Here is a 24,894-nt window from a genome sequence, read left to right on the forward strand (position 1 = left end):
GAAATGTTTATTGCTTCCACATTGTACATTCCCTATGGTAGCCAGACTGTACTGCGTTATTGATACCATCCTGACATTGTATAGGTGGGATGGATTACTGTTAACTTCTTGTGGCTATGTTGTGTAGGGTCCTGGTTATGGAACTTGCAAGTGTTGGTATTGTGTTGGAAGGCATATCTGTTTGGCTGTAGGGGAGGGGGTGATATCAATAAATACAAGAGGTACTTAGACTGGGCCCCCTCACCCCCATTAACAGTGCCTTTGGTCATATATGTATTTGTTATATTCTCTTATATATATATATATATATATATATATATATATATATATATATATATATATATATATATATATATATATATATATATATATATATATATATATATATATATATATATATATATATATATATATATATATGTAGATGTATATATATATATATATATATATATATATATATATATATATATATATATATATATATATATATATATAGATATATATATATATATATATATATATATATATATATATATATATATATATATATATATATATATATATATATATATATATATATTATGTGCAGCTACATATATAAATACATTTCCTGTAATGCTGAATGGCTGTGCTGGATGATATGTTGGTGAAAACATCAGAGCAATGCATATTTGACATGTCTTAGTGGTAAATCACTTTGGCTATGTCTTGCAGGGTCCTGGGTTTGAGACTTGCAAAGGCTTGTTTATTTTGTTGCTGGGCAGGACAAGGGCCATTTGATACAAAGTGATTAAGGCACTTTTAAGCAGTTGTAAGCAGGTTTGCATGGGTTTGTGCGATGGTAAGCAATGCTAATTCCCGGTTACAGTTTCTTATACTCAGCTTCTAAATTGCTTAACCTGTGTAGGCATTGCTTACCCCCCACGCAAACAGGATTAAACCCACTTACTGCTGCTTAAAAGTGCTTATTCCCGCTTACCCCTGAGCTAATTTCTTTAAAAGAAAAGAAAAAGGGTTGATAAGAAAGTGGTGAGAAAGGGGCACAAAGAGGGAATGACAGTAGGGAAAATAGCTAGGGATGTGCAGGGAAGGTCCATAGCTGCCCATTTCTTCTAGAGCAACAGCTGTGCATATACACTGATTTGGAGATAGATTTGGACACTCATACCCCTGAGATAGGGGTAAGGGCAACAGTAATATGTTGTGAAGCCAATTAGACCTTATTACATGTGTCCAGTGGACATGTGTGAAATGCACAGCTATGTATGAGGCAAGATTTTTTTGGGGAACAGATTGCCCTTTTTTTATGGTGAGAGTGGGAATTTGGGTAGGGATAGTAGGTATATTTGGGAGGTAGGTTGGGTAGGATGACAGACAAGACAGATAAGACAGCATACAGAGGCGGTATATGACACATGTGGGGGGTAAACACCTTGAATGGGGAGGGGTGTTTGGGAAGGCAGAATCCCATGAGCCCCTAAATGGAAACAGTGGGACTGAGGCCCTCACCCATGGGCAGTCACCACTGCACCTTCACGGCCCCAAAAGTGACTGTGCTGGGGGCTGGGTAGGAGGGGCAGGCTTACCCTCTAGATACACCATGTGGCCCTCAAGTTGGTGTAGCTGACCTCCAAACTCCCTGTGGAGTTCACTATGCACCAGACCCTGGACATGGTGATGGGTGACAGTTTTTTGTCCGCACCCACTCCCGGGAGGTAAGCCCCATCCCCTGAGGTGGATCCACCCAAAGGTGGTGCAGGACCAGTGGACAAGGAGGCCCCAGGGTGGGCCCCAGACATGATGGTCCCCAGTGCCACAGTCAGATGAGGTGGGAAAATGTGGGCCCGCTGGGACCAGCCTTCCCAATCGTGCTATGGTGTTTCAATTTTAAAACATATGTGGGTTAATAATAGTCAACACATTCTAGGATTAAGTATAACAGCATGCATAAATATTTCCATTAACCCAAAACAACAGATATGGAACAGTTACATAGCAAACACAACACACGCATATATGGAACCACAGTGGCTATTACAACAGCATGCAGTAACATTGATGGCAGCATGCCACCAATGTGGGAGTATTTCAACATGGCACATTCAAAGAAACAAATTTCAATATTTATCAAGCAATGGAACATATGTCCCAACAGTACATTTAATTGTATACATACCCACTGAGTTGTGTATTTAGATTATTGTTGCAGATATGGGGGGGAGGGAGAAAGATGTCAATTATCAACTTGTATATCCCTGTAGTTCTCAAGACTTTCTTAGTGCTGTAATCTGTACCTTACAGGTATTATTACACTACCCTATGGCCTTAGTTTGGACAGTGGTATGGTTGTAGACAACTATATACATGAACTGTGTTTTACCTGCAGTATACACCTCTTACCTGGTATACATATGGGGGTATTATTTGTTAACACTACCTGACTGTTTCTGCGCATATTCCCAGATTCCAAGTTGATGTTATGCACATACCTCTCAATCACTTATTGCACACACTCTGGACAAATCTTGACAACATGCAGCTGAAACTGGAACATATTTTGACTATTGCCCTCATAAACCTTTGGTGAGTTGCTAAAATGACATGTTTGTTTTCATATACATTGTCTGAATATTTACAGGTCTGACAGTTAGTTATATGTCATTAAATGCTGCCTAAATGTAAGAGATCATCACACTGATTTGCCAGGGGGACAGGGTAATAGGCAGTGGATATGGGCCAATTATCTGGACATGCTGGACAAATCTGTACAGCTGAAGGGTATGATTCTGCATACAGCTTACTACCACTCCCAGGATTTGAACCATGGCTGTGTCTGCTAAAAATAAAATAGTGTACATCACAGTTGAGTGTGCTATAGATATATCGCTGTGTATCGCTTCTCTGATTTCTGTTTCTAAGTCTTCCCTAGTTTTACAATCTGACCTAGTAATTACAACACTCTTATACAGGATTTCCTAGACAGTTTTATTATGTGGCACTGTATGGATGACAGTGATGAGTAATACCTTATTAGTCAGAGAAATTGCAACACTAACAATGCCATACAGTACCAGACTAAACAGTACCAGTCCAGGGTTTCACTCTTTTATTTCTAGGTACAGTTTTCATATCTGACAGATTTGTGGAGTGAATGTTTGTTAACACTACCTGAATGTTGTCACACATATTACCAGACTCCACATTATTATTATGCACATACATCTCACTCTGCTACTGCACACACTATGTTATAGCTTCACAACATGGGGGTGGAGATGGGACATACTTTGCATATTACTCTCATAACACCTTGGTGAGTTGCTAGACTGACAGGTTTGTTCTTATAGATATATTTTTGACAGTTGTGATGTCTGACAATTAGTTGTATGTCATTATTTGCTGCCTAAATGTTTGGGATCATCCCACTGATTTGCCAGGGGGACAGGGTGACAGGCAGGAAACTTAAGCCAATTATCTGAACTTTTTGACAAAATATCTGTACAGTTCAGGGGTATGATTCTGCATACAGCTTACTACCACTCCCTGGATTTGAACCATGACTGTGTGTGCTACAATTACAACAGTTTACGTCACAGTTGAGTATGCTGTTTGGATTATGTTGTCTATATTTTCACTGTTTTCTAAGTCTCCCTCAGTTGCATAATATGACCTTGTGATTACAACAGTCATATACAAACATTCCTGCACATTTTATTTATGAAGCACAGTGTGGGTAACAGTGTTTATTACAACAGTACTATTAAGAGAATGCAACACTACATTACCATATGATACCAGAGTAAACACAAGCAGTCCAGGAGTTAGACCTTTATTGCCAGGCTGTTACCCTTTTATTTACATACAACCTATATGAGACTCTTCCTGCCATATTGTCTGGTTTATTCAGTACATTCCATACACAATACAGGTTTTATATTGGCAATTACCTTTCGACTACTTTTAGATTTATTTCTTATGACAGTAAATGCAAGTTATTACTGACCTACCTCACGATGCAGCCTCTGCAGCCTACAGGCATGGGCTTCCTGATTCACAGCCTGCTCTGCTGCCACTGTCAAAGACTTAAGAGGAATATTTAGCCATACCTATCCATAAGATACATGAGCTGGCAATTATTATACAAGTAGTAGAATGATACTTACACACAGCTGGGACATTACCCGTCTGCCTAGCTTCTTGGATCCACTGATCCAAGAACTCCCTCTTCCTCCATTTCAGGTTGGCATAGTGATGTCTGATCTGCTCACCAGTTTGAGGGATGCCAGTGACACTGGTGAAGTCACAGGCAAGATGGACCCAGGCTTCCACTTTATATTGGGAACCCTGGTACTGGCCCTGCAGCAGTCACTCTTCATGGTCTTTAATGAGGACTCCTGCTATGACTTTGGACTCCTGGATGCCCCAACTCTGCACTTGGAAGTGCAATCCTTCACCAGCACTGGCCATAGCACCTACAGGAGGAAGCTGCAATCAGTTATGAGATGTATTCCCACCTGTGGCATTTAAATAGGGCTGATTTCCTGCACTTTGTTGTGATCGGACGGTTTTGAAAATGCTAAGCTATGGGCAAACCTGCTTACCTAAGGTTGGCATTGCTTAAAGGGGCATGCCAATGGGCAAATCTATTTAGCTGGGCTATGCATTGCTTACACCTAGTAAGTAGAGGTGTGCAAAGCTTAGCATTGCTTATTTTTAAATTTGCACTCTGTTGCTGTTTGGCATCGATTTATCATTCATTACATGTTATATATTTGTTTAGTATCTGTGATTCATGTATACGTACACTGTATGGGGTACTTGTGTTTATTGGAGGATTTCACCACTTTATTACAATGACACCTCACATCTGGACTTAATGAAGTACTCCAGTTCACATATATATGTTATGTGGTAGGTTATGCAACATAAAACTGTTTATAGATTCCTTTCACATGTAAATTGCGATTTTGCTATAGTGAGGATCTGTGTGGGTATATATCAATTTTATGTACAGCTATGATGGCTTACTGGTTAACTGCTGTGACTGTAGTGTACAGGGTCCTGGGTTCAAGTCCTTCAAGGCCTGTTTATTTTGTTGCTGGGCAGAACAGGGGCTGTTGGATACAGAGTGATTAAGGCACTTTTAAGCAGGTTTAAGCGGGTTTGCGTGGCTTTGCGCAACTGTAAGCAATGCAAACTTCTGGTTAAATATGCTTACAGAGAGTTAGCTTCAAAATTGCTTAACCTGTGTGTGCATTGCTTACCCCACACAGACAGGCTTAAACACACTTACTACTGCTTAATAGTGCTGATTCCCGCTTAGCCCCTCACTAATTTAGATAAAAATGAAACATGGTCTTGGGAAAGTGGTAGATTTGGACACTCTATGGATTTATCATTCATTACACATTATAACTTCATTTAGTATCCCTGATTCATGTGTACGCATACTGTATGGGGCACTTGTGTTTATCTGTGGATTTTATCACATTATTACAATGACACCTCACATCTACATTTACTGCAGTACTCCAGTTCACAAATATATGTTATTTAGTAGGTTATACAGCAAAAAAAGTTCATAAATTGCTTTCATATGTAAAATTGAATTTACTACAGTGAGGATCGAACTGGAAATGATTACTACACAATTGTAGTACTGCTTCAACTGAATGGATCTTGCTATTTATTTTCTTGTGCTATAGTACGTGTAGCTAAGCAATGGGCAAACCTACGTACCTATGGTTAAATTTAATCTGTTTGATAAAAAAAAATGTTCTACTGTTATTTTCTCTAGGAAGGGACAGATTACACTTATTGCTGTGGATTCCTGCATTCATCTGCACATTTGGCAGACAACTTAGCAACCCCCCATACCTCTCAACTTCTTTATGCAAATTATCTGGACAAAGCTTGACAAACTGGGCACAACTAAGGACATATTTTAAATATTGCTCTTATAAATTAGGTAAGTTGCTAGAGTAGCAGGATTTGTTTTAAAATTACATGTTTCTGACAGATTTGGTGTCTGAGAATCAAATGTATGCCATTATTTAACTGCTTCAATCCTGACATCATCCCAGTGATTTCCCAGGACAAATGGGGTACAGGCCAACTGTATGGGCAACAAATCTGGACATTCTGTGAAGATTTGTACAGTTGGGAGGTATACAGCCTACTATGAGCATTCCCACTCATTGTAACTGCCGAATGGCACTTCTTGAGTGCAGGGATGTGTGTATTGTGACAGCTCTGCTCTCAGACTACGTCTCGTCTACGCTCTGTGTCCATTTAGAAGCATAGGCAGCGTGCCTTCATTAATATGCATGGCATGCAGCCGTGCTGCTCTTAGATGGTCATTTCCATGCAGGAATAACTTATTTCTGCATGGAAGATTAGTGAATCCCAGGGTAAGCATACACAAAAGACATAATAGCATGCAATCACTAAGAAGGAATAATAAATGAGAGAAGAAGTCACCACTTAGGAAAAAGAAATAAAGTGGAGAGACATGGAGAAGTTATAGTACAGAATATAGAGAGAAGAAGACCCCAGGTAGGAAGGAGTTGTAAAGAAAAGTCAGGCAAAACACTAAGGTAGTAGAAGCTAAAAGGACAACATACTGACTAGTACATACTGCATAATATCTCTGTTGTAATTCAGCTCTTGTATTTCTTAATCTTTTTTTATTATTATTTTGTAGTAAAAACATACTTCCTCCCAGAAAAAGAAACTTTCTGTGCGAATCACTCAGTAATAGTATTACACTGCTGTTGTGTTAATTAATCACACCATAACATTTTCTTTCCATTGAGTTGAAATTAATGTTTTTCAGGTAAACTATTATTTTAGTATACACATGATATGAAGGAGAGTGACAATGATATATGAAAGAACAAAAACTGTGTTACAAGTGCTCAGCTAGCAGACTGTTGTTCTACCAAGTGCAAGCACACACATGTTCTTTATGAATTCAGAGGTTTGGATACTGATGAGGGACAGAAATGCAAGCTGACAGGATCAGTCATATGCAAAATATTTAAAGAAATAAGTTCAGAAATATGTTGATAACTTTGTCTTTGAGAAAGATATAAATATATAATAACTGCAGGTATGCAAGTACTCTGCAGCTTGTCCATCCATGTATGTGAACGATCGAGACGCACCTCCCTGGACCACATCCTGAGACACAGAGGAGCTCTTGATTATGAAAGAGACATAGAGGGCTCTGCTGAGCATTGAGCTCACTCCTTACCCTGATGATGCCTTGAACACCCTACCTTCACCAAGAATGATGCCATAATTGGAATTAAAGAGCTGGTATGGTTCAAAGGGGATCCAATGTCTGTCCTGGGGGATCCATGCTGACACTGCACACGCGTTCAAGGCTTCCAAGCCCACCTGTCGCCCCTGGGGCTTCTGGATTCCCTGGCCTCTGGCCCCTGGCAAGGAACTTGCCACCCCATTGTGTGCCTTTTTTAGGCAGGGCTCAAATTCTAAACACAACACCCTAGAACACAAAAAGGGAAAAAACAAGGGTAATGCTGCTCAATGCCAGAATGCACGTCTCAAGCCCTTCTCAGTATGGAGAAGCTCAATGTCTGTGCCAGACATCAATGTCTGTGCTGTGACTGAAACCTGGTTCAAGGCTCCGCAGAGAGCCGCCCGGCATCTATTTTAATCCCTCATATCATGCTCTGGCCCCAAAATCCCGGACAACACCAAGAAAGGAGGTGTCCATATTCATCAGGACCCTCACCTCTCCAAGGTTGGTGGCAATGCACGATGCATCACCATCCACAGGGTGCACTTTAACCATAGCAAGACTGCACTGCAGTTTGTAGCCTGTTACAGGCCACCTCTCTCACTCTCAGGGAACTCACAGCAGCTTTCCTGACACTGAGGGGATAAATATATCTCCAAACACCATCATGCATACTGGGTGAACCATCCACCAAATATAGACTGGGATCACTACTCAAGCCCCAACAACACCCTCCAAAGGTTCCTAGAGTTCATAAACAAAAATCATATGGAACAACTAGTCACCATCCCCACAAGAAGAGAAACATACCAGATCTCATCATCACAAAACATGGGGGGTCACAATTCAACACCAGAAGTATAGATCATAATAGAACTCACATAATAAAGAGATTGGATCCAACCCAGTTTGGCTTTGTCAAGGCAGGCTTTGTCAAGCCTTTTAAATGCCTTTGACTCTTGGTTGACTTCTTGAAGCAGTCACCAGGCCATTGACTAGGGTAGACAGCCTACCACAAAGGCCCTTGACCTGGCAAACACAATTCGACACAATACCCCTTTCGGGTATCATAATTTAACTCCAATTTAAGAATTTAAACCCATACATGGGTAAGGGGGTTGCAAGACAACACCCAGACAGAACCCACAGGGTCAGAGTTGCTGGCGCTGTCCAAGACTCCAAGTGGTGGTGACAGTCACACCCACAGGAATCAGTCCTGGGTCCACTTTTTCGGACATCTACTTTTCAGTACACACAGGGACAGGAGGATTATGGCTGACAAAGTTTGCAGATGACTGCAACCGGACTTATAGTTGAAAACCCATCTACAGACATCCTTCTTCAGAAGGGTCATAGAAATGGATAACTGGTGCCAGAACCAACCATGGCCTAAAGTTAAGCCAAAAAATGCAGTCATACCCCCTTCGAAAAAACAAGGTTTACCCTAGTTACCATATAGGTGGCAATCCACTAAGCACAGAAGAGGTTATCCTGCCTGTAGAGGTGACCTGCGGCTGATACAAGGCCATGTGTCCAACCCGAATTAGAGAAATCTTTCTTGAATGATGGGGAGATGTGAGTTTACTCAGGGATAACCTCGGTGTCACTGCTTGACAGAGGCACAGCAAAATAATGGACATAGTATCCTTCAAACTAAAGGGGTGGCGAAAGCCACAAAACTCTGGGCTAGGCTTATAAATGCCCTAGGGCAGATAGCCTAGTATGAACCTATTAACCTATAGACTATTTAGAAACAAGAAAATATAGGTAAAAAAGTAACAAAGCTGGCCAAGGCTAGGATTTTTGAAGGTATGCAGCACTGCTGTGTGCAGCATTAAAGCTGATGGAGCTCACTGTATGAATAACAGGTAAGGATTAGCACAGGCACACTGAGTCTAAAAATGCATAAAAAAGCAGACATGCTTCATTATCAGTTGCACAGCCCTACAGCAAACTACTGGAGAGCAGCACTGCCATAGCACACACAGGTGACATATACATTGCAAACAACCTGTCCTTCTGCACCCAAGATAGTATGTGCAACAGTCTTCAGTGCTGACACCACTAGCATTACATTCTGACATGCAGTCACAGGTAGAACATCCTAACACAGACTATACAGACAATACATACAAATATTTCAAGCACAGACATTAATGCCCTATTAGCTTGCCAATATAACAAAACACTTGTTTCCATAATACGTGCCCAGGCTGTTCTTTCCATGCAACAGCTACTCTGTCAGAGAACCAATTAGTACACTTCTCATTCCTATAGAATGTCTGCATAGCTTGTCTGATGATTCTCTAGTACTTTCTGATAACCCCAAACATTCCAAGAGGTAGTTGTCTCTAAATGCCCTACATACTTGAATAAGATATTTTAGATATCTGTAAGAGACAATGTAGAAGTTCAGATATTTTAGTCTTTCATAATAACTTAATTTTTTACATCAATGGATGCTCTTGATATATTTCCACTGTACTATTTCCAGTTTACTCATGCTTAATTTTTATAAGGTGTCCATGTTGTTATCTCATAATCAAGTTTAGGTTTAATGTAGGTAACAAGCAATAACTTCATCATTTCTGAATTCCTAGGATTTATAAATATGTTTATACAACCTATAGTTCTATAACTATCATTAACCAATTGGTTGCTATGATTAGAAAAACTCATAGCTGAATCTACCCATATACCCAGGTCCTTAAATGAGTCTACAGTTTCAGTCACTGTGTGCTGTATAAAATATTCACTTTTTAGTTTATGTCTCCCAAATCACATATGCTTAGTTTGGATGTATTTATCAGCATATTATTCTCCTGTGCCAAATGGTCAATTTAGTCAAGTTATTTTGCAGATATGCCTTATCTGTAACACATGTAATCAATTTACCCAATATCAGATAATCTGCATATAGACTGTAGAACACCTCAGATGAAAAAGTTAGGTCTGAAAGATACAATTATAAACAAGTAAGGGCCCACGATAGAGCCCTGTGGGACACCCTGAGTGTAACCAAGGATTTCACCTATCCAGTTGTTGTATGATACGTGCCATGTCCTATTTGTAAGCCATGCAGCTATACATCTCATCAAGACTACATCAATACCTAGTTGTACTAATTTATTGATCAGTGTTTTGTGTATGACCCTGTCAAATACTGAAGTTAAATCTATATAAATGACATCACAGCACAATTTTTCATTCATAGTTGTTATTATGTTGTTATAGAACATTGTGTTACAGGTGTTAAAAGATCTATTTTCAACATATTCATGATGATGTATGGTTTCAAATCCCAACCTCTCCAGTTCTGACAATAACATATCCAATATTACCTTCTCCATTATTTTTCCACAGCACAAAAGTAGACTTAAGGGTCTATAAGACTCTGGGTTTGTCCTATTCAGCTTTCTCTTAAAGACAGGTTTAATAATCGCATGTCTCCAATCTTGAGGAATCTCCCCATATTTAAATGACCTAGTGAATAATAGATATAATGGTACCATAAGTTCTTGCTAAAGTGTTTTCACGTGATTGTTACTAATTCTGTCTCCTCCCTGTGCTTTATTTGGATCCAGTTTGTGCAGTTCTTTTTCAATATAATCTAATTTGATTCCAATATTTGGGGTTTCCTGGATGTCACTAGGGCAACTTATCACCCATTTTGTGGAACCAAACTGTTTTGCATAAGATTTTGTGAATAAATCTACAATCTGTTGTGTCTGAGAATAAATTTTAGAATCTGCACACATTGAATATGTGTGTTTTACTCCTTCCACATCTTATGTATCTATAAACAGGTTTCATATTATGCTCAATATCTTTATATAAAATTTCTTCAAATTTTTCTTGATCTTGTCTCACACTATGCTTAATCTGTTTGCCCAGCTTGCTTATTTCAGTTTTTAAAGTTGTAGTTTGACCTCTCTTCCATTTCTTATATTTTTTGTCTCTCACCTTAATCAGATATCTTGTTCTTATGGAAATATATCCTCCTGATGTTGTATGCCGAGATCCTGATGTTAAGCATTTTTTTTTTTTTTGCACTCAAACAGTATCTCTTTCAAAACATTCCACATTCCATCTGCAGTTTTTCCACCGAACAGCTCACTCCAGTAAGCTTTACATAGTGACTGTTTTGCTTCCATATAATCTGCAATTAACCTTCTTTGCATAGGTTTAGATTTCAGTTAGGCAGAATTATCTAGCAACAAATTAACCTTTATAACCCCATGATCACTGCACATAAATGGTGGTAGAACTTGACTTGAAGTAACAGTAATTTCTTTAGGAATACAAACAATGCCCAGGATTCAGCAAGCTCTGCACAGTGTGCAGGAATAGAGCAAGAGCTGCTGCAGGCAATATGGCCGACGAGTGATCCAGAAACGATCTCCCGGGATGTGCATGAGCGCTCCTACACTATTCCTGCACAGACATCACTGATATATGCTAATTACCCCATTTCTTGGTGAAAAACATGCAAATGAGGTGAATTAGTGATCCAGGAAGCAGGCAGGAATCTGTGCAGGAATAGTGTAACCTGGGGAAATGTATTTGGTTACTAACCGAATACATTTCTGAAAATTACAAAACAGAGGCATGACACCTCCAAAGAAAGCATGTATTCAATGTACTAGGCATGCCAATGGCCAAATAAATGGCCATTGGCATGGGAAATAGTTGCAAAAATATAACAAAATAACTTTTTTTGGCCAATTTCGACCGTTTAAGCATAGGGCAGCAGTGCGCAAACGGGATTGGCCCGAAAATATGAAAAAAAGTTGGAAATAAGCTTTTAAACCCAAAACAGCATTTTGCCATGATAGTCAATGGCATGCGTAAGACAACAATACCAGAAAATAGTGATTGCTAAGGGCGAAGGCTCAGTGTGTGTGTGGTAACTATGAATTAGCATTCTGTTTTATGCAAATGAGGAGATTTATACTGAATCATAGGTTCATAGGTTAGTACTAGGCTAACTGCCCTTGTGGGCCATTTTAAGCCTAGCCAGTTATCCCCTGTGAGACTCAAACCCTGTACCTTGTGTTTCTAAGGCAAACACCTTAACCATTAGGCCACCCTCCCAACACAGAATTCCTCTTAGTGTTAACTTGCACCCAACCGTGTAGGTGCAGCATCACCATGGTATAAGTATAAGAGGTAAATGACCTCATATGGGGGAGTTTCATGCATGCTGTAAGCTTATTGGAGCTCTGTGGCCCGTGTTTGCCCTTAGCTAAGCACAGGTAAGGGAGGGGGTGTGTATGAGGCTGCCTAGCAGTGTTTACATTGTCTAAACTGGTGTGTGTACAGTGTACCTGGTTAAAAACACAGGAAGTAACAGCTTTGTTCACATCTGAGCACTGGGTATGCATGGCGCACCTCAGGGCTTAAACGGGAATGCAATGGGAAGGGAAAACAGCAGTAGGAAGCCAATCAAGGAGAATCAGCATAGCTGGCAGGTGAAATGTATCAGCATTAGCCAATTACACAGGCAGCAGTCCAGCCCAGCACACTACTATAAATTACGCAAACACCTTTCACTCTGTTTTTTTTTTCAACAAACTCTACATCACTGGTGTACACAGACAGGGAACTTTTACCTGACAAAACTAACAAAACATTAGGGGCTGCTGTTGCTCTCATACATCAATATGTGGAAGAGACTGAGGGTGGTGAGGATGTGAATGCTGATGACCAACCCACAGTGAGGAGGAAAAGAAGAGAGTACAGACCCAGGGTAACCTACCAGAAGCTACATGAGCTGGAGATAGTGGAGCTCTATAGGGTGGACAGGGACATTCTACAGCAAGTTGTTGAGCTGTGCCAGCCACGCCTCACACACAGAACCAACAGAGGGGAACCCATCCCAGTGGATACCAAGGTATGTGTAGGCTTAAGAATACTAGCCACAGGTACCTTCTAAAGGCCAACTGGGGATATCATGGGGCTCTCACAGACATCAGCATCTAGGGTACTCCACCATTTCCTGGATGCCATGTCAGCATATGCCAGCGAGCACATATATTCCTCAACACCCGTGAGGCATTGACCAACAATATGCATCTCTTCCACTAAATAGCAGAATACCCTGAGGTAGTGGCTGATGCACCACCCGGTGAACAGGGTAGGATCTACATAAACCACAAGGGCTTCCCCTTCATCAACTGCCAGGTCGTGTGCAATGCCAAGGGCATTATCTTGAATATGTGCGCTGGCAGCCCTGGAAGCTATCATGACTCCCACATCTGACATATGACACAGCTGTACCAGACATTTGCCAGTCGAGACATCCCATATGGCCACCTAGTGGTGGATGCTGGTTACGCACTAGAGCCGTGGCTGATGGCACCCATCAGAAATGCACACACACCCAAACAAGAACTCCATAATGAGGCACACGCACAATCCAGAATCATAATAGAGCATCTGTTTGGGATGCTCAATTCATGGTTCCACTGCCTGGACATATCCGGTGGAGCCTTGCAGTACTCCCCAGCTACATGTACACAAATGTTCATTGTATGTGCCATGCTACACAATGTGATCCTGCAGAAACAGCTGCAGCAGGAACACTATGGAGCAAGCCCACACAGCCCCCCACCATTGCCAAGGCCATCACATGCACAGAGGGACTCGGAGGAGGAACCACCTGAGCCTGCCCATGTAGGCAGAAGGAGGTGTGCCCAGTGTGTCCAAGCTTTGGCAAAGAGGCAACTCATAGCACATACACTGACATGGTAGGGATCCAGGGAATGACACCTCTCTCTGACTCACATATACAGTAAAATGGATGCTAAACATGACACTACCTGTACTTTACCATGTAGAGGTAGTGTACTATGTGCATCTGACATAGTCAGCCCTCCAGCACCATCCTCAATACTGGCACAGCCACAAGGTAAGTCAGTCTTTCTATCAATTGCTGAATGGAGTAGTATGTTCTATTAGTTGTATCTATGGTATGGATGTGAGCATGCAAGGGAATCAGGTGGCTGAATGGGATGGCAGCAGATAGTGGACACCTATATGGGCAGCATTAAATCCATAACAAATACTGGTGTCAACAAAGTAGGCAGTACTAGATAAGGTGACAAATCCCACTGCAGTACATGTGGTTGCCCAAATGTGTGTCCATAGGACACACACATGCATGCCAGTGAGGCTCACATACCTAACACCAGCCTCAGCCAGAAGGACATGTGTAGATGACCATAAAGAAAGGCTGTGCTAAGGCATCCAATTGATGGCAATGGTGAACAGCCCCCCTCCAGACCTACACTAACAGGTCTGGCAGTTGTATGCTAGTTCTGAGGGGTAAGAAGTCTGAAACTGAAATGTAGGTCAATAAAACCTAAGATCCGTACTCTACCTATATGCCTCTAGTCTGCATGATAGGTCAGAATACAAAACAAAATGGAAGCCAACAGAGTACCTAAAATACAAGTGAAGTCATAGCAAATGTTTACAGTTGTCAGGTTGCCCCCCCCCCCCACAATCCTATGTAGAAATGCAGTAACATGTACATGTGGGTTTAATAACAGTGGAGCACAGATTACCTGAGCTGGCCCAATTTACAGGATAGATTGTTGCATGTGTATAATCTGGAGGGGTCCATGTGTTAGGCTGTTGTGTGTTTAATATTGTCTGGAAGTGGTCAGCATGTAGGCATGGAGGGTTGTGTCTCAGTGGCCTATGGCCAGTACTGTTGATAGCAGGGCCATGTTCCAACAAATGCAGTGCCAACCACAATGCATCTCAGCAATACCCATGTCACCAGTCGTCTATACTCACTGTCCAGATGTCAGTATCTGCCACCGTCTGAAAGATGGACATGCCATGAATGTGGATCCAGACATACACATAGTACACAGGTGGAAGCACCCTAGACACTGTACATAAAATGTAACTGTCAAATCCACATACCTTTGGAATTGTACATACAGGTTAGCAGCACATTAGTTGTCTGTGTAGTATGGAATACTGATGCAGTCTTGCCAATCAGTGGCAGACCACAAAAGGCACAGTTATAAAGTAATGAGAGACTGCCTATGTCCCTGCACAAAGCAGCATAAGGGGAATGTCCCAGGTACATATGTGAGTCAACTGCAAGTAGCTTCCATATCACACATGCACTCAGCTCACCCCACCATGAGCCACATGTTTATCACAGGTCATATCCTTGCTGTTGGGAATGAGTACATTATGAGCCCCCACTTCTGTATGGGAATACCCACAGAATGCAGCATGCTTATCCCAAGCTGTAAGCAGCACCCTGCCAGCATCCAGACCAATGGATTATTATGAACTGGAACTATTGCCATTAACACTTTGCATACTTACCCTGTCACCCCAGAGGAATCCAGTAACTCACAGCCTGGAAATGTAGGAGTGACAGAATGCACTGGCCTGCTACAGATGGCCTGCATCTCTACCAAATACCCTACAGTCCTCTGTCAAAGGTCTGTGCCTCACACATACTGCCAATGTATGTTATCTCATGGGGTCCCAATTAACACCATAACACAGTCAACAGAACAAAATGCAAGGCCATGTTGAGAAATCCCAGTAGCATGCCCATCGTGTCCTACTGCATGAACTGTGGACCAACCCATAAATACTGCTGTGATGACAGGACAACTATAAGGATACGTCTCAGTTATCACTCGCATAATGTTAGAAAGAGGATAGAATAACAGAGTGGGGGGTGTAGAAGCATGGACGTCATGGAGTGTGTGAAGTCTGAAACTCTGATGTGTGCCCTGCCTGCAAACCCAGTAATGGGTGGCTACAAACCTGCTTGTAAACCACAATGTGAAGGAGAACTGACCAGATATATGAGCCCTGCCTCTGAGTAACCTGGGTGAATCTGTACAGCTGAGAGGTATGGCCACAGCAGGATATGGCCATTTTGTTATGTTGATATATATATATATACAAGCAGGGGATCCTCAGCCACCACAGTACCAAGGTGCTGGACCATTTATACAGACCCATCAGCAAGTGTCTGCAGCTACCCCTCCAGAATGGCATGAGTGTGCAAGAATATGCAGGCTGCAGACCATAATACTGGACACAGCTTCATTCATCTTGTATTTCCCAGGAAATAACTGAGAGCAAATAAGTATATCTGTCAGTAGTTGATGACATATTGCATCACAGTGTAAAACAGTACATATGTCTGAATATCTCTGCGAACACCAACCATGTAACACAAGCAGCACAGACACAATAGTTACAGTATCCCACGGTCGCCCATTGTGACGCCATATTGTCAACCTATCTACAGATATCATGCAGAAACATGTTGCTAGCTCTAGGTGTAGAACACCAAATCCTGGACTGGAGTACAACCTACCTGGAATGAATGCACACACTGAATACAAAAGGTCATACTGGGCATGCTCCTACACTTAGAGAAATGAAGCCCATGTCTGACAACACAGTGGACTATACATATCTGTCAGTTGCAGATGTCTGTGCACACACACACCACATTGTACAACATTTATGCTTTGCACACACATTGGATAGGAATACTCACACATATCCAAGGCCAACACACTATAATATGTTAAACATACACACACAGAGATGTGGGGAAGAGAGAGACAGACAGTGACAGAGAGATTTCCATCATGAGGCCTATCCCACCCACCACACATCCAATTGGCCAATATCACATGATGTGCTGATGTTAATCACTGTAGACATTGCTTTTGGTAGCCCTCAGCCCTATAGTGCCTGTGGTGCTTGTGATGACTGTGTAACACAATAGTACTAATCAGTATTCATCTAACATTTGTATACCCAGTCCTGTCAAATGTAAAGTTGTGTGTGACTGTGTGTGTGTGTGTGTGTGTGTGTGTGTGTGTGTGTGTGTGTGTGTGTGTGTGTGTGTGTGTGTGTGTTTCCAGCGGAATGGTTTATAGCCCATTCACACACATTGCACTTCCTGTTGCCCATGTTAGCACTCCTGCTGATGTCAGTCACCTTGAAATAACCCTCTGGCCAAGATAAGCTGCGTGGCACTTGCGATATGTGTGTAATGCTGTAGTGTAGGAAAATAGGTAAGAATTCTAATCCCAAACATGGAAATTGTGTGTGTGTGTGTGTATGTGTGTGTGTGTGTGTGTGTGTGTGTGTGTGTGTGTGTGTGTGTGTGTGTGCGTTGAAATGAATGATTTTGAGGCCATTCATAGACACTACACCTCCCATTTCCCTACTTTAGCAAGCTTGATGTCAGTCACCTTGAAATAACCCTTTGGACAAGTACCAGCCCCATAAGCTCCATGGCGCTTGAGATAATTGTGTAATACTGTAGCGTAGCATACTAGTTAGGTAGAAGTTCTAATCTTTGAAATGGTAATTGTAAAACTGTGTGTGTTTTTGTGAGAGAGAATGTGTGTGTCTATGATGATACCTGATTTTATAGACATTCACACTTACTACTCCCTTACCCCTCCTTTAGCACTGCTGCTGATGTTAGTCACCTTCAAAGATACCTGTGGAGAGCTTTCCAACATGTAAGCTCCATGGTGCGTAACATAAATGTGAAACAATGTAGTAGCAGTAACTAAATAGGTATGAGTTTGAATCTTATCTGTGGCAAGTGTTTGTGTCTGTACCTCAAATATTTTGGCCCCATTTACATCCAGTACACATCTCCAAGCCTAACTTTAGTAGTCCTGCAGGTATCATCCACCTTAGAAGTACCTGTTGCCAACCCTAAACCATGTCAGGTCAGTGGTGCATGTGGTAAATGTGTAATATAATGGTCCGTAAAGACTGTTAGATATAGGTTTGAACCTCACCCCTGACTAATGTGTGTGTAGGGTAAAATTATTTTTGGATCTCTCACCCACTACATCACACAATGCCAGTATTTACAAGGGCTGGTGATGTTCCTCACCTTAGAAGTACCTTGGGACAACATCCATCCTATAAGCTCCATGGTGTGTGTAATAAATGCAATACACTATAGTAGCAATAAATAGCTAGGTAGGGGTTTCAATCTCAGTCTTTCATCAGTATTCTGTGTGGAGGTTGCTGTGATTGTGTAATAACAGGATCCATTGTGGGGTGGGTTTTGCTAAATTATTATGTTAAGGACCTAGTATATGTCACAATGTCCACCTTACAAGATCAACAGATGTCAAACACCAGAGAGGTTGGTACAGACAATCCATAGCCTTACTTGTGACATTATGGATTGGTGAACAATATAGGCAACCCTTCTATTACTCAGAGAACACTTTCCACCCACATCTCATACACAAACACACTTAGCTAGGCAACAACCACTATATTGATAGTTCTCTGCATATTGCCTCACAGATAGTAACCATGGTGTGATTGCAGTGGACTGCATGTCTGTTGAGCACAACAGTGCCACTGACATCAGAAAGTACTTTGATGTGTTACATCTCCTGACTGTGTGTTATCCAGCAAGTAAAAGGACATGGCATCCTGTTCCATCCCTGCAGTAGGAAAATAAATGCTTACAGTGTCTCTTTTGCTATGTTCCCCACTGGACACCTGCAACAACTGCAGAGTCTGCAAATGTAACCCACAAAGGGAATACCATGCTTCATACACATGCCCAGTATGGACTGATGCCACTAACTCCACTGAATACCTGTATCATGCTGTCAATGTAAGTGCAAACACAACCTCAGTTACATAGCCAGATCTCACCAAATGAGGTGTGTGTGTGTGTGTGTGTGTGTGTGTGTGTGTGTGTGTGTGTGTGTGTGTGTGTGTGTGTGTGTGTGTGTGTGTGTGTGTGTGTGTGTGTGTGTGGATATGAATGATTTTGAAGCCATTCACACTAACTACACCTCCCATTCACCTACTTTAGCATGTCTGCTGATGTCTTCCACCTTGAAATAACCCTTTGGCCATGTTTCAGCCCTATAAGCTCTTTGGCATTTGTGATAACTGAGTAATACTGTAGTGTAGCAAACTAGTTAGGTAGGAGTTCTAAGCCTGACCTTACTAACTGTGATAATGTGTGTGTTTCTCTGAGAGAGTGTGTGTGTGTCTTCATTGACACCTAATTTTGTGGACATTCACACTTACTACACTTCCCTTACCCCTCCTTTAGCACTGTTGCTGATGACACTCACCTTCAAAGATACCTTTGGACAGTTCTTTAACATATAAGCTCAGTGATGCATGCAATAACTGCATAACACCGTAATAACAATACATACTCAGGTAGAGGTTTGAAACTCAGTACTGGTAAGTGTGTGTCATCAGTATCCTGTGTGGGTGCTGGCGTTACTGTGTAATAACAGAATCCATTGCAGTGTGTTTTTGCTACATAATTATATTAAGGACCTATATGTCCCAATGTCCATATTACAAGGCCAACAGTTTTCAAACACTGTAGAAGTTCTTGTAGACAATCCTCAGCCATAAAAGTGTACAGCCATGTGCAATTACTATGTGACAGTATGGATTGTCTACAAGAACCTCTACAGTGTTTGAAGACAATCCTCAGCCATAAATGTGTACAGCCATGTGCAATTACTGTGTGACAGTATTGATTAGTAAACAATATAGGCAACCATTATAATACCCAGATACCACTCTTCACCCATGGATCATACACAAACATGCTTTGCCCTTACTCTCTTACTCCCTTCCTTTCTTACTTTGTCTCTGTCTCTCTGTCTCTGTCTGTCTCTCTCTCTCCCTCTCCCCCTCTCTGGGGGATGTGAAAAAGTACATCTGTTTTGCATAGGTAGCAGCTTGAGTTTTGTAAGTAATGCTCATGATCAGCTGATGGCCTGTGCATAAATTGCACTCCCCCACATGCTAACTGCATGTGGAACAGCTGTGGTATCATTCCTATAGCCAATTGCATGGAAACACACTCCTATAACTAAGCACTTCATGTGGGTTTTGGCCCTTTTCCTTCACTGTGACCAGGACTTCATATGGGTGTCTGACAAAGAGCATCACAGAGGGTAGTTGGAAATAGCTCTTACAACATACACTGGAGACAGGCCAACAAACAGGAGGGGGATGTTCCAGACATGGGGACGGAATGTAAGTTTTGCTGTTCTACATTTGAAGTAATGTTGGTATAACAGGGTTTGTGTGGATATGGCAGTTCTATATGATTTAAAGTCTGGCATGACAGTGTTATGTGGTTGAGGAAACTCTCACCTGTAGGGCTATCTGCAGACTGGCCAGAGTTTGGAGTCTTACATGTTGTGTGCCACTCACACATTTTATATCTTTAGAAAAGCAGTAGCATACTTTGATGATTGCAGTCAGTACATGGTGAGATTCATGTGAGTTACTGACTTCATATCCCTCAGAAGAGATATGTCACAACAAACCCTGTTACACCAGGAATTTTCTCAGTTTATCACAGCAATATGTCAATAGTGGCCCTGTGTTTGTGCCTCTGTCCTCCAAGTCTGTCACCCTTTGTCCATATATCATGCAGTAAGAGGTGAATATGTACAGTATATCATTATTTACTGACATCAAACCTGATAACAAGCAGACTGCAATACATGTTATGTATAGTAGGCCTTATATTTGACAACAAAACCTGGACATTCTGTTGTAGTCTGTACAGTAGTGAGGTCTGTGTACTTATGATGATTGTTGACAGAGTGTCAGTATTGTGTAGCAGTGTATTGTGAATATGTAACTTGGCCTGTGTACAGACTGTGGTAGATGTCAGTGTTATTGGTCCCGTTCTATCTGAAGTTACATGCTGCTCCAGTTTCTGGTACCCTATCAGCGTATATGTTTGTGGGGCCATACTGAGACATGTCCCATATCACAGTCAAGCATCAGACTACACTGTGTATTGGGCCAATATATGTATGGTTAGTGTGTGAATGGCAAATATGAGGATGGTTTTGTTCACACAGTCCATATACTGTACTATTAATTAGGTTTACCATAATGTGACTGTGACTGTGTTGAGATTGGTTGTGGGTTTCACACTGGTGTCTGTTACTCCATGTTGTTATATGCCTGTAGTGCCTGCTATATTTGCATGTACATGTGCATTCCCCCATAGGAAACTTGGGCCAGTGTTGTGGCAGTCTGCCTGTAGTTTACACAGTGCTTTGGACAAGCCTAGCAGCTCAGTGTATTTACCTAGTGTGATGTTATGTCCAGATATTTGTCAGACGTACTGTTGCCTGGCCAACAAATGTGTTGTGTAGTTCAGAAAAAGCTGTGGGATGCTGTGAAGATGTATGTCACTAACTAGTGGGAAGTATGTGTGCTTCAGACCTCTCCTCCTCTGGTTAATATGTGTTAGGACAGACATGAGAGTGTGAATGCATCAACTGTGTGCGGTTATCTGTTCCAGTATTTGTGTGATATCCCCATTTTCATGACTGTATACATCTTCTTTGTCAGGCTTGGTCCACACGTCTTGCACTAAGGAGTTCTGTGAATACCTCTGGACTGACCAGATTATGTCAGACTGTCCACGTTTATTGGTCATATCTCTGCTGTATTCCACAGGATCATTACTGTGATTTGTGTGGTACTTCACTATGATGATCTTATGATGTCTGTCAGTAACTAATGGTGTACATGTCAGTATCAGAAGTGACTTTCTACACAACATGTCTGTTGACACAACCCCTGTTACTGTAGAAACATTTTACATTTATACCTGCAATAATTACATTACATTCCCTTGCACTAAGAGGTTGTGACTTATGATGCTGAGGTATGACTCCACTACATGATATGGGCATATGTTATACACACACACACACACACACACACACACACACACACACACACACACACACACACACACACACACACACACACACACACACACACACAATCTATATATATATATATATATATGTGTGTGTGTGTGTGTGTGTGTGTGTGTGTGTGTGTATGTACATGTATACATATATCTACACCCTTGTTATGTGTAAACATGAGTGTTGTATTCACCTTCCCAGATGTATCCCACCATATTTAGCTGATATGTGTATATTTAGATATAAAAGCATGACTGATTCAACACTATTTTCACTTACAAGTACTAAACAATTGTAGTAGTTAAAGCAGTTGTTCACTACTATTCAGTATGTGTACTGAATGATATATTTGAAAAAACAACAGACATCTTAACAGCTCCAATGGTTTTTTGGTTAACAACTGTGACTATAGTGTACAGAGTCCTGGGTTCAAGACTGGTAAGGGCTGTTTATTTTGTTGCTAGACAGAACAAGGACTGTTGGATACAAAGTGGTTAAGGCAGTTTTGAACAGCTTTAATTAGGTTTGTGAGGGTTTGCATGATGGTAAGCACTGCTAATGTACGGTTAAACGAATAAGCGCTTACACCGTGTAGACTTCACTTACCAGTGAGCAAATGTGCTTAGCATTTACATTTAAGCAATGCTTACACCTGCTAAGCATCGCTCATCCCCGGTAACCAGTGATCACATTCCAGTCTGATAAAATAGCAAGGTAATGACATTTTTAATAAGTGTATTTAATTCAATGCACATAACATACTTCTATGTGCTGTCATTACAGTAGCTAGAGGTGTGAGTATACTGTGTGGGACACCTGAGTATACATGGCTAGTACAACAATCTTTTCTCTTTGTATGTGTTTCATACATGGGTAGTATCCAAGGTTATATGCAGTCACACTTGCATGTATTGTATCATTACATTACTACTTTTGACAGTGCTTTTCCAAGTAAGAGTATATTGCAGATTGTATTACTCGATCCATACATCCCTGCATGCAAAGCTGGACTCTGAGTATTGACTATCGTGTTCTTGGTGTGTGAGCTGTATGTTATTAAGTATCTGCTACTGGATATTAATCTGATATGTGGATATTAATGGTAGACTACTATGTGTTTAGGACATCTCATTGAGGTCTGCTGTCATGTAGTAATGGCATACCCATCAGCGTCAGACATCTATCTGTCAAAATATTCATCCTAATGCATAACCTTTTGGCTAGCTGATTTCTGTCTGTCCGCTGTACAGATATGCAGATGTCAGATATCCATCTTGGCTGCTTCCAGGGAATCTATGATTGACTGACACTGACATGTCTGCCCAGCTGTGTTATGAATGCCACAGCTAGGAAACCCCACCCTGTATGCACCACATGTCATGGATACCTCAACCAGACTACCACAGTCAACAGAACATGCTTGAGTACACATCTCTAACCCAGACACTGGCCATGTTATGTTCATAGGTTCATAGGTTCATACTAGGCTATCTGCCCAAGGGCATTTATAAGCCTAGCCCATAGTTATGTGGCTTTCGCCACCCCTTTAGTTTGGATAAAAACTATGCCAATTATTTTGGTGTGCCTCTGTCCAGCAGTGACACTGAAGTAATCCCTGGGGTATATCTGCGATCTCCCATCCATTGGTCAAGATTCCTCTTGAACAAGGCCATCGAGGTGCTCTGCCTCACATGTACCGGGATTTTGTTCCACAGCATAGGGAGTCTCTGGGTGATGAATCTGTCCCTCCAGCACGTTCTATTTATAACCGTGTCGAGGTTTAAGTCTCCCGCCCTTGTTGTTCTGAGGGATCTAGATTTTTTGAGGTGAAGCATATTCATCAAATCTGGGTTTGACATGGCCTTATATGTCAGGCACAGGTCACCTCTGAGCAAGCGGTATGAGACTGAGTAGAGCTGGAGTTCTTTCAGTCTGGCAGCATAAGACATATTTTTGAGACCCTTTATCTTTTTGGTGAGGAACCTTTGGGGCCTTTCAAGCTGCAGCAGGTGTCGGGTCAGATACATTCCGAACGGGGCATTGTACTCAATCATAGGTCTGATGAGTACAGGGGGACGATGACCTCCTTTGATCTAGATGTGAACCCCTTCATGATCAGGTGGGCAATATAGAAGGTTTTCCTAACTACTTTAGCAACATGAGTGTCAAACGAAAGGCTACCATCAACCTGGGTCCCCAGATCCCTGATGACTTCTTCTGTGCTCAGTGGATTGCCATCTATATGGTAGCTAGGGGTAACCTTGTTTTTCCCGAAAGGTATGACTATGCATTTCTTGGCGTTTAACTTTAGGCCATGGCTCTGGCACCAGTTATCCATTTCTGTGAGGCCCTTCTGAAGGATATCTGTGTCAGATGTGTTTTCGACTATGGCGCCCAGTTTGCAGTCATCTGCAAACTTTGTCAGCCATAACCCTCCTGTGTTTGCTTGTACTTCAGAAAAGTAGATGCCGAACAAGAGTGGACCCAGGACTGAGCCCTGTGGGACACCACTAGTGACAGGCTTTGAGTCTGACATGGCTCCAGCAACTCTGACCCTGTGGGTTCTTTCACTTAGCCAGTTCGCAACCCATCTTGTGATGTATGGGTTTACATTTAAGCTGATGAGTTTTTCGATGATACCTGAGTGGGGTATTGTGTCGAAAGCCTTTGCCAGGTCGAGGTAGGCTGTATGGACTGCCTTTCCCTCATCAATGGCCTTGGTGACTGTCTCGAAAAAGTCAACCAAGTTTAAAAGGCAGGATTTGCCTTTGACAAAGCCAAACTGGGTTAGATCCAAAGTCTGCAAGTTCCCTATGTCTTTATTTATGAGTTCCATTATGATCCTCTCCATGACTT

This window comes from Protopterus annectens, chromosome 1.part2, assembly GCF_019279795.1.
Source record: "Protopterus annectens isolate FY-2018-M chromosome 1.part2, PAN1.0, whole genome shotgun sequence".
Classification (NCBI taxonomy): Eukaryota; Metazoa; Chordata; order Ceratodontiformes; family Protopteridae; genus Protopterus; species Protopterus annectens.